General features: G+C 35.8%; 1 long non-coding RNA gene across 1 annotated transcript; it reads right to left on the bottom strand.

Moving 5' to 3' along the window:
* Positions 1 to 7626: 7626 nt before the first annotated feature.
* Positions 7627 to 11782, bottom strand: LOC125279970. The gene is made up of 3 exons (XR_007187497.1): positions 11013 to 11782; positions 10682 to 10803; positions 7627 to 8449 (listed from the first exon to the last, which is right to left on the bottom strand). It is a non-coding gene; the product is annotated as an uncharacterized LOC125279970 (long non-coding RNA).
* Positions 11783 to 12606: the final 824 nt, after the last annotated feature.

The raw sequence follows: 12606 nt of genomic DNA, 5'->3' as shown, positions 1-12606 counted from the left end.
ACGTACAGATATAATTTGGTATTCCAGCAAGGGCTTCTGCCTCAGCAGTGAGGCAAAGCAATCATCATTTGCAGGAGAATGTGCCGAGAGTTCCTTTAGATCACTGCTGCTCAAACGCATCAATCATGATCTCAGACAACCTCCAGATCAGTGGCTTTGTTCAGACACACAGCAGAAATAGTTTCTTTTTTTTTTTTTGACCATATCTGAGTGAAAAAAATTGGTTTCTACTATGACACTACTATGTGGAATTGTACTAATCAGACTACAAACAAGTCAACAGATGAGAGTTGGATTCGTATGTGGTTTAGATCAGGATTGCAATCGTATTTCATGTTTTTCTGTTTGTTTTTTTGTTGCTCAGGCCACAAATAACAAAACAATAGGATGCAAAAGAATCAGACTCAAATCCATTTTAATTGTTTGTAGTATGAACAGAATAAACCTCATATTACAAACCTGATCCAAATTACACACAAAATCAGAATCCTACAAACCACATGGATTAATTTAAACAGATCCAGATTTTTTGTTGTTGTTGCTGTTCACACTAAAAACAATTCAACATATGGATCTAAACAAATGGATCTAAATCAAAATCTGTTTAGATGTTCATAGTCTACACAACACATAAACAAAACAAAACAAATACAAATAAATATGCATAAACACGAAAGAATAAATAATTAAACATGAATAAATAAATCCTAACCCTAAAGAAATTAAAACAGAAATAAATAAATAAATAAATAAACAAATAAATAAACACAAATAAAAATAAATAAACACAAATGCATAAAAAAAAGTAAACAAATATACAAAAACATGAATAAATGAATAAATAATAAATACAAATGAATAAATAAACAAATAAACAAATGTGAATACATATGCATAAACACAAATGAATGAATAAACAAATAAATAAACATGAATACATATGCATAAACACAAATGAATAAACAAATAAAAACAAACACAAATGCATAAACAAAAACAAATAAATAAAAACACAGATTAATAAATATGAATAAATAAATAAACATGAATACATATGTATAAACAAACAAAAATGAATAAATAAACATGAGTAAATTAATAAATCCTAACCCTAAATAAATAAATTATAAACAAATTAATAAATACACATAAATGAAATAAAAAGAAACACAAATGCATAAATAAACAAATAAATACAAACATGGATGAATAAACACAAATAAAATAAACATGAATAAATAAACAAATAAATAAGTAGACAAACAAACAAAAACAAACCAGGATGGATGAATCTAGTCACATTACTGGTTTGGATCAAGTTTGTAGAAGTCAGATTTCACATGTTCTTCTACTGTTCAGATAATAAACGACTTGATGGATTTGAAATCTGACACATATTGATTAATTCGTGATTTGGATCTACATGTTAGCTAGTCTCGCGTAGCCAGACCGTCGGACTGACGGCAGAAGGTATGGACTCTATTGCAGCTTTCATTGGCCAAGGACCGCCCAATAGGACATTTGATTGACATGTAACGCAACCAATTACAGATCATTTTGTTCCGAGTCATATTTAGGGGCGTGTAAATGTAAAGTCGATGTCCTACAATAACAGATCGACATGCATCTAATAAATTATTCATTCAAGAACGTTGTGCAAGTTTACTGCAACAATGGAGCTTCAAACTTCACATACTTGATCCTGATAAACGCTCATTGTCACAGTTGTAAACATGACAGCGTTCTTCTTCCGCGAGGGGGTTTGGCATCACAGCATTTGTTTCCAGGAGGACAATTAAAGAACGCAACGCACACGTCTCCCAGACATCCTGTAGAATTCAACCAACCAGATGATGACTTTGAAAATCCTGAAATGTTTCCAGTTCAGTGTGCCATATTCATCAGACTTTCAGCCAACGGTCCGACTGAGGCTGAGACTACAAGTTAGCTAGCAGTGCTTGTGTTCCAATACTTGCGTTTTGAGCCTTAACCAAAGGTGCCGTAGAACGTTTTTTCAAAAGATGTTATGTCTAAGGTGTCCCCTGAATGTGTCTGTGAAATTTCAGCTCAAAATGCTACACTGATGGAGATATTTATAAAGAATGAAGTTGTGTTTATGAATTATACAGACTGCAAGTGTTTTAAAATGAAAATAGCGACGGCTCTTGTCTCCGCGAATACAGTAATAAACGATGGTAACTTTAACCACATTTAACAGTACATTAGCAACATGCTAACAAAACATTTAGAAAGACAATTTACAAATATCACTAAAAATATCATGTAATCATGGATCTTGTCAGTTATTATCGCTCCATCTGCCATTTTTCGCTATTGTTCTTGCTTGTTTACCTAGTCTGATGATTCAGCTGTGCACAGATCCAGACATTAATACTGGCTGCCCTTGTCTAATGCCTTGAACATGGACTGGCATATGCAAATATTGGGGTCATACATATTAATGATCCCGACTGTTACGTAACAGTCGGTGTTATTTTGAGATTCGCCTGTTTTCTAGGAGGTCTTTTAAACAAATGAGATTTATATAAGAAGAAGGAAGCAATGGAGTTTGAAACTCAACGTATGTCTTTTCCATGTACTGAACTCTTGTTATTCAACTATGACAAGGTAAATTCAATTTTTGATTCTAGGGCACCTTTAACCAATACACCACACCAGCTCAAAGTACTAAACAAGGCTGAGGCCATCAAAAATTCAATAGGCTAATTGTATTATTTACATATAAAGAATAAACAAAATTATGCTACTGTAGAAACTACAAAGGTGTTATAACTTTTGCTTTAACTTCAGCCATAAACCCTCTCTCCAAAACCCCGCCTCTAAAGACATGTCAGCCAATCTGACGTCAGCAAACGAAAGAAAATAAACGACAGGCAGAGTCAGAGATGCAAGGTGTACTAAAAAACACTTAAAGCACATTTACTACACACTATCATGCCAACAGATACATTTAATAATAATAATAATGCGTCGGCAGAGAGAAAGAAGTATTGATGTTTCACAAGTTCAGGTGTTCGATATAATTGACAACAACAGCTGCAATGAACCAGCCAAGCATTTCTCTGTCTATTACAAGTCCAATTGTCTTTAAAGAGCTCACGGACTCACAAAAACACCCTGTCTCGACACCCCCATTAAACCGGAAAATAATGACTGAGCGCAAATGGACCGAGTTCCATTCGCAACATGAATTGCATCATACCGGTAAATAGAGTGACCCGTCCTAATTAGAGAACAGAATAACAGGATTGTTACAGTAATCTCGGCCTGTTGCTCTGCGGCGCCGCTGTCATTGACTGAGAGCTGAAAAAACAGGAGCGGGAACTCGAGCTAAATCTATTCATTAGTCATAGTCTCCAATGCAATCAATAACACGCCTTTCCAATTACACCGGCCGAGATCCGCAGGAAATTCGTGCTGTATTTAAAGCGGTTAGCAGCACGGACTGCTGCGAGAGTTCTCCACTAGACTTCCCTCGAGCCTAACAAACTAGAAACATGGAAACGGCTCTCACCCCTTCCTGGGTTCTTCTTATTTTAATATGTGCTCAGAAAATGTGTTTTCATCTTCCTAATTGACCGCAGATTCAATACGGCCTCAGCTGTGATTCAAACACCACTTCTTTTCCTCCCCGGAGCTATAAAAATTCTTTATACGCATTTTAATCAGTGTTTTCATAGATACATCTGTGGGAAATGATCAGGATAATGAAATATAACTCAGTCTGTTTACTTCCACTTCAACAGCCCAATCTCACCACATAGATTGCCACATTCGGCTTAAGGGGCAACAGACATAAACACCATATTCTGTTTACAAATCCGTCAATAAGTGACTATTCAAAAGTCAGCCAGCATGCTGAAAAAGAAGTGCACACTTTAGAGTGTATTTGTCACATTGCACGACTCCACAACCATTTTGCGAGAACACAAGCAATCATTGTTTCTGTAATTGAAATAAAGCAAACATAAAATATAAATATTAGATGAAAAACTTAAATGCAAATTAGAAATGTTGCCTGGGCAACTACTGAAATAAATAAGATTAAAGGATTAGTTCACTTTCAAATTAAAATTTCCTGATAATTTACTCACCCACGTCATCCAAGATGTTCATGTCTTTCTCTCTTCAGTCGAAAAGAAATTAAGGTTTTTGATGAAAACATTCCAGGATTTTTCTCCATATAGTGGACTTCAATGGCCTCCAAACGGCTCAAGGTCAAAATTACAGTTTCATTGCAGCTTCAAAATGTTCTACACGATCCCAGACGAGGAATAAGGGTCTTATCTAGAGAAACCATCACTCATTTTCTAAAAAAAATGTAAAATATTATACGTTTTAACCATAAATGCTCATCTTGAACTAGCACTCTTCTTCTTCTCTATTTGAATTCCAGCAGTGTAGACACTGCTAAGTGTATTACTGCCCTCCACAGGTCAAAGTTTGAACTAATTGTTGTATACTTGCACTAGCATATTGTATATGACAATTTAGTTCAAACTTTGACCTGTGGAGGGCAGTAATACACTTAGCAGTGTCTACACTGCTGGACTTCAAATAGAGAAGAAGAAGAGAGCTAGTTCAAGATGAGCATTTATGGTTAAAACATATAACATTTTAAATTTTAATTTGAAAGTGAACTAATCCTTTAAGTACTAAAATTACTAAGTAAAACTAGGTGAATTAGAAATAAATTAAAGCTTTGTTTGCAGATGTCACTTGGAATGATAGCTAATGATGTGTTATTGTTAACTAAAACTATATAAAAAAAATTGTGTTCAGTTATTGACATTACAGTGCCCTGTACATGACATGTGGACAAAAATATATATTATAGTCACAAATTAAAAAATTGTTCCCTCATTTTAAGTAAATTGTGCACACAAAATGTTAATTCATTCCCTCAGTTCAGTAAATTGTGGCCACATCATACTAATTCGTTCCCTCATTTTGATTTAGTAAAACAAGGATACAAATTATTATATTGTGCGCATCATTTAGTAAAACTAGGGATCTAATTATATTGTGCGCACAATTTAGTGAAACGAAGGAACTAATTATATTGTGCGCAACAGAGCCGGCCCAGGCTCTTTTGGTGCCCCAGGTGAGATTTTAGATCCCCCCCCATCCCCCCACCACCATTAAAAAATTCAGAAAATGCAGATTTTTCAAAACTTTACTATAATATAACATAATATAACATACTGATAAGTATTAACATAAATAAGTAGTGAATAAATTGTGATAATAAAAAACAAATTTGACTCACAGTCACCTGAAGAATAACACAAAATTTTAATTAGAAATTAAAGTGCAAATCAACAAAAAAGTGCAAAAAACTATTATATTTTCAAAATTACAGAACAGTTTCAAAACTAAGCACACCTGGATTTCTTTGCAGCAAAGTCATCAATGACTGCATCAAATGACAAATTCTGAGAAACATCATTATTGATGCTGATGACAGCAAGTCCACTGAGATGCTAATTAAATTATTTTAATCCATGAATGCTAGATTATAGTCATAGTCATGGTCTTTTTCAAAAGACATTTACTGCACTTTTTGGTGAATTAAAAGCAAGCAGTAATGTAACTGAAATTAAAACAACATTGCAGAAGCTTACATTTATTTTATAGAAAATAAAGTAAAATTAAATAAGCAGTTAACTCAAGCAAAGAGTCACAAGATGGCCACAAGAGGGCGCTCTTCCGAGAAAAAAAAATACTTTTGTGTTGCGCCCCCCAGTCATTTTGCGCCCTAGGCAACTGCCAATGTCGCCTATGCTATGGGCGGCCCTGGTGCAGAAGATTTAGTAAAACTAGGGAACTAATTATATCGTGTGCGTGCTTTAGTAAAACCAGGGAACTAATTGACCCTTCGCAAAGACCCGCCCCCCTTGGTTACTGTTGCTTTGTCCGACAAGCCATGGCGCTGTCAAGCCACACAGAGTGAAAAATACATCGCGGAGCAAAGAGGACACTGACAACACGTCAACAGACAAGACAGAGCAGGATACTTATGATATTAAAGTCCCAGCTTTCAAATTGTGTAATTTTTTAAGAAATTTGAACAATAAAAACCATTTTGACGCTCTTTAATGTGTCGTGACAGGCTGTGGTGCCTCAGCCAGCTCAAGCGGCTTGTAAACCAATCATCTCTTCCTACTAGTTAATTTATAGCATTAAACATGAATGAACATGAGAAGGAATGTTGTTTCAAATGCAAAAAGACGACAGTACACACCATTTTCAAGTTCAAGTCCACCGAGGTTCATCTTCTAACTCCTGACTGCTTTGTCGGACAAAATGGTGGAATCAGCGTTATGATTGGTTAGATCACCTGTCAATCAAACTCCGGCGAAGGGTCAATTATATCGTGTGCACGATTTAGTAAAATGAGGGAACTAATTATTATATCATGTGCATGATTTAGTAAAATGAGGGAACTAATTATTATATCATGTGCATGATTTAGTAAAACGAGGGAACTAATTATTTGTGTGCCAGTTAAGCAAAACGAGGGAACCAATTATTATATCATGCGCACAATTTAGCAAAATGAGGGAATTAATTATTATATAGTGTGCACTGTGCACGATTTAGTAAAACAAGGGAACAAATTATTAAAAACTTAAATCTAAATTAAAAATGTTGCCTTGGCAACTAAAGCCGTGTCCCAAATGACGCACTATACACCATGTACTTATGCACTATGTACTCAAACGTGTATTGTGTGAATTTTATAAGGTTATTTTGTCATTCAACGTTGGAGTCTGGTAGCCCCTCCCCCTCCGCTACGTAATAGACTCTTTTCACATTTCACATTCTCAGAAGCGGAAGTCGTCATAGTTGGTTAAAATTCCATAGCGGTGAATAAGAGAATACATTAAATATATTTTTAAATAGCAAATAGGAAAAGAAAAACTCCACAATAGTGTTTTCACAACTTTCAAAAAGAAGAAAAAAATAGAGAGCGATTGTTAACGGTAGTCAGAAGAGAGAAGGATGTCATTTTTACTGTCACTCATGAAAATCGTGAAATAAATCACAGCAGCGTTAACTAGATTTTTTAAATTTGATGCAAAGGTAATATAATACTAAGTATAGTGTTATAAATGTACCTACATAAAAAAAAAAAAAAAGAATATAAAAAACTTTGCATGATTTACGATATTGATGACCGTTAAAACGCGTCATCACAGTCTGTGAAAAGGATCTATTAAAGCTGCGACAGTTGAGTGCATGTCGTGTCCAACATTCCACACTTTGTTTTTTCAGTAAATTAAGTGTATCATTTAAAGTGCACTTTTTCTATTTGAAATTTTCAGTGTGAACACACTACTCGCACTAATTATACAACAAAACATCATAAAATAGTGCATATGCACATTGGGAGGCACCTCAACTGATATAAATCGGTTTAATAAGTTCTAAAATTACTAAAACTAATAAGAAATCCAAATAAATTAAACTAAAAAGAAATATAAAAAAAACAAAACTGATAAAAATGACATAAAAATGACTATAACTAAAATGACAAAAATAAAAGCAAATTTATTAAGCAAAAATATTAATAAATACTTCAATCATATTTTATCAATATTAAAATAACACTGTTAATGATAAAAATACAAAACAACCGGGAAAGAAATGGAGGCACACAAAAATTTCATTTTTCACAGAACCCTCATCAGACTACGAACAGCACTCAGAATATTATTTATGTCAGCGCAATCAGTGTGATGGCCGGTCACCAGGGAAACGGACAAAAATTCTCAGAGGCATAAACTGCGAGAAGTGTCGTTTTGCATCACTCCATGACAGAGTGCCGTTTTTCTTACATGCACACACACACATTTCCTTTCCAAAACAGTGGCGATAATGCTGTTTACATCATCTCTCACCGAACGGACAGAGACAATCACAATTATCTAGATATATCTGATGCGCTCGAGAGTGCGTGTGGTGACAGCCATATGTGTTTGTGTGTTATAAATAGCCACATTGTAGCTGGGAGGAAAGGAGTGTGAGGGACTGAATGTGTGCCATAACAATGCTATGATGTCTTCCTGTGGAGACCTGCACCCCTGGCCCCGCCCCGAACCTGCTTTAGCTGGGTAATGAAATATGTCTGCTGTGATGTATGGCTGCTGGATAGCTCCAAATCGAAAATTGAATCACACTAACTTAATTTGCGGTCGGGGCAATCAAATTACTTGTTTTGGCCAGAGTATTTCAACCCGTGCTGGCGATGAATTCATCTTGGTGAGAGGCCTGTCAGAGAGAGGCATGTTTGCGGGTACCACCTCCAGCTGTAGAGAGGGCTGCGTGGTCCGGAGGGCAGGAGGATGCTGGTGGCCACCGTACCGAGGTTATTATCCGACAAACGGCAGTGAGGAACATCCTGAAGAACGCTATCCAAGATCTCCTAGGAATAATATAGAAAAAACACTGTTATAGATACTGCACTTCCATTTGTTGGACTGTAATTTTTCAGTGGCAACCAAAAAGTTTTTGGACACTTAAAAACATCTGAATGTCACAGCCCAAACACCTGTAAAATTTTAGTTAAAGTTAAAAGCGTTCCTGATCAACCTATTTTGTTGATCCTGGAACAACACAATGTTGTTCCAGGATCATTAAAGATGTTGATCCAGGAACATTTTGTACTTTAAATAAAATGAAATGCAACAATGAGCCCAAACGTCACATGATTAAAAAAACTGATTGCAGAGGCAAGTGTGCAAAATCTAGTAAATGAGCATTTCTGATAATTATTATAATGATTTCTTGATTATTTTACACCTGCAAAACAATTGCTAGCATTGCATCATGTCAATTATCCTCTACAATTTAGTTGCTAGGAGACTTCTTAGTCAGCAGTCGAACACTGCAAAGCACTCCCACTTGTTGAACACCTGTATGGTTGTAAGTCAGAGATATCCAGTAGGAATATCCCACAATATGACATAGTAAAGAACGCTGTATTAGTTCTGAGAAAAACTGTAGCACTATTTGTTTGCAGATGCCAGTACAGTTTTCAGAAATTAAAATAAAGCTGAAATAAAATATAAACATTCAATGAAAAACTTAAAATTATTTTAGTTAGTTGCCAAGCTTTTTAAGTTGAAGTAATAAAATGAGTAAAAACAAGAAAAAAAAAAAAAAAAAAACACCTAACTAATAAAAATGAAAAAAGCACAACAAAAACACTAAAAACAAACTAAAATGAAAATATAAAAGTATAAAGTAAATATTTTATATTTTCATTATAAAAATGTTTATTATAATAAATGTAAATTATATATTTTTTATATAAAATATAAAGATAAAATCAAAAAATTAATAAATACTAAAATTGTATATAGACAATGCTAAAATAACAATGCTAGTTATAAAATATTTTTAAGTGCGACTTAACGGTGCATTCACACGGGGCATTGGCATTAACGCTTTTCATTTACTTTGAATGGGTGACCTCATGCATTGCCGAACTGAATTGTGGGTTTCGTTGCGTTGCGTCACTGGCATTGCTCGTGGCAGAAGTTGAAAAGTTTTAACTGATGCAGGCGTCAACCAATCAGAGCATCTTATGCAAATAGACGTTAGCATTGGATGTTGTCACTAAGACTGTAGCATCAGCACCAAACTTCAGAAATGGCCTCCATCAAGCATCAACGCCCCAGGTGAATGCAAAGTGTGACTTAAATATTTTTGTGGGACTAGTCACATTCACATAAAACTGAAATATATTTTATGCAAGTACATGAATATAAACAAAGTCCCTTTAAGACAAGTAATCACACTCAGCGGCCATCTTGGAAACGCCTCTCAGGCAGCTATTTCAGTCATGCGAGTACAGTTCCTATCTCTTTTAATGGGGAAACATCAAATTCTACAAAGCTGTTCACCAAGCTTACTATTAAACTTCACATTTGAAATCAGCAATGAAATCTGACAACATGTGAAAAGTGTCTGTGCATACCGGCCCATTTCAAGCACTGGCAGCGATGCAATGACCTTATTTAGAAGGCGGGGCTTATTCCGCCATATTGCACTTTGCACTTTCTCCCACTCATAGTAATATGACTGTCAAGTCAAGTCAAGTCACCTTTATTTATATAGCGCTTTTTACAATGCAGATTGTGTCAAAGCAGCTTTACATTGATAGCTGGTACATAATTTGGCTGCACAGCAGCTCTTAAATAATAGTGTCAATGCAGGCAGATCAGAAGCACTGTTGAATAAATGTCAAGAATACTATTGAATATCAAATGTCAAGTGTCCCCAACTAAGCAAGCCAAAGGCGACAGCGGCAAGGAACCCAAACTCCATCAGGTGACAAAGACTGCACTGTCTTTGTTTATCTCAAGTCTCTGACGTAATAAATCATCTAGTTTAATGGCACAGAATTTTGAAAGTAACTCTAGCACCCCCTTGAGTACTGGAGTAACATCACAACTACAGTAAAGACAAGTATGAGCACTTGCAATGCACTGGGCCAAGAACTGGCATCTATGTTTGCATACTTGCGTAGAATGTGGCCTTAGTTCACAAAAAAGGCGCAAGAGATCAAACTTCTAAAAACCTTTGAAAAAAGTTGTGACTTTAAAGTTTAGTCTTTAGAGTTTAAAACAGAGAGATATTCAGCAGCACAAACTTTCCAAACCAGTCTCCAAAGAGCGTTTGAAGAATGCTTGTGGCCGCTGAAAAGCTGTCTTCAGAGCGCAGATGGTGGAGAGTGAGATGGCCACTTGTTTGCATTCCCCATCGACGCCTGCGCTGCTCGAAGAAAGAAAATCAATCAGTGTGACAGACTCATCCACCTCTCAAACACTCCAGCACACTCTCACCCGTCACATCATTTATCCAACATAACTGACAGGGCTGGCCACACACACACACACACACACACACACACACACACACACACACACACACACACACACACACACACACACACACACACACACACACACATATTTACACACCTGATACCGCACTCACTCCGTTCTTTCTCTTCTCTGGAGTTTCATGCTTTTAGTGTCTCTCTTTAAACCATTTATCAGCACTTTATGGGTTTTTGAAGAAGAAAAAGAATATTTGAATCAGGCCGCGTTTGAAACTCAAGCAAGCCTCGAAAGAACACAGGAAACAGAAATCACAGGAAGTGCCTCGACAATGAGGCTGCTAAATGAACACACACATGTACACACAGTTGTTAAAACACATATTTAAACACAAGACGCATTCTCTCTATATTCAATAACCTGTTTAAATATGTATCCAGGCTCCTCTGCTGCCTCGCTCATGTTTTATTGAGAGATTTGGGCCATGTGGGGGTTTGGAAGGAAACCCTCCAATTTAGGATTAAGTTTAAAGCTGTAAACCCATCTAAATCCCTTCATCATGACTTCAGGCTGCATTCATAACCTCACTACACATTCATAAAGCCTGTTTGGCACCTGTCATAGACCGTCAGAGAGATAAGTTCAGATAACAGTTCTGCAGTAATATTCACTTTTATCGGTACATGAATGTAAATAAATGGGACTACATTCAAAGAAAAATGAAAATTATGTAATTTACTCACCCACGTTGCTGCAATCCAGGGCTTGTTCCTTTCATGAAATTTTAGCTTGTCAAACTACAAGCTACTCATGAATGAAAACATTTAGTGAAACCAAAAACATTGAAAGCAAAGCAAAGCACAAAACAAAACAAAACAAAAACAAATCAAAAAACAAAACACAGTCAAACAGTCAAACATAACATAACATAACATAACATAACATAACATAACATAACATAACATAACATAACATAAAACAAAACAAAAACATTTAAACAGAACTTAGAAATTTTGCTTTGGAAACTAATTGAAATAAAAAAATAAGTTGAAGTACTAAAACTGAAATATTAAAAATGTAAGTTAAATAGAAATACTTAAAGGTGCTAAAGAGGATGTTTTGTTTTACATTTTTGCAATATTACTTGAAACTGTCTTTACTAACTGATAAAAGACTATTTATTAGGTGCACTAAAAGGAATAATATTAATATACATCATCTGTGCACGAGGTAGGGCCTTAAAAACATTAGCCGATGATCGCGTAAACGATTGGCCCTCTGGCTTGTCAATCACTGCCGTGACGTTCCTTGTGAGAGACGTGCGCGGCTGCGCGCTCCAGTAACTTTCCACACTCCACAGGCGCCGCATGCAGTGTTTTTGTCAGGAGACAGGAGTAACAACTGCAGATTATGAGTTACCTGCGGTGAGTCCGACATAATGAATCCACTAACACGACACAGCGAATGCCGGTGGTAAACACTCGCGTTCCAATACTCGTGCACGAGTTTTGGGAGGCGTTCCCTCGAAATGAGCTGTGAAGGAGGGGGTTGTTCTTATGCATGCGCTCATTTCAAAAACTCACTAACAGTCTTTGGTTTCTCAGTCGACGAAATGATCCTCTGTAGCACCTTTAAATTCATAATTTTACTAAGACAAACTAAAAAAAAACTTTAAATATAAAAAGCTATGAAAGCTAATCATTTTTAAAATAAATACTACAAAGGTATATAAATA

Source organism: Megalobrama amblycephala, linkage group LG12 (genome assembly GCF_018812025.1).
Source record: "Megalobrama amblycephala isolate DHTTF-2021 linkage group LG12, ASM1881202v1, whole genome shotgun sequence".
NCBI lineage: Eukaryota > Metazoa > Chordata > Actinopteri > Cypriniformes > Xenocyprididae > Megalobrama > Megalobrama amblycephala.
This window is presented reverse-complemented; position numbering and strand designations above follow the sequence as displayed.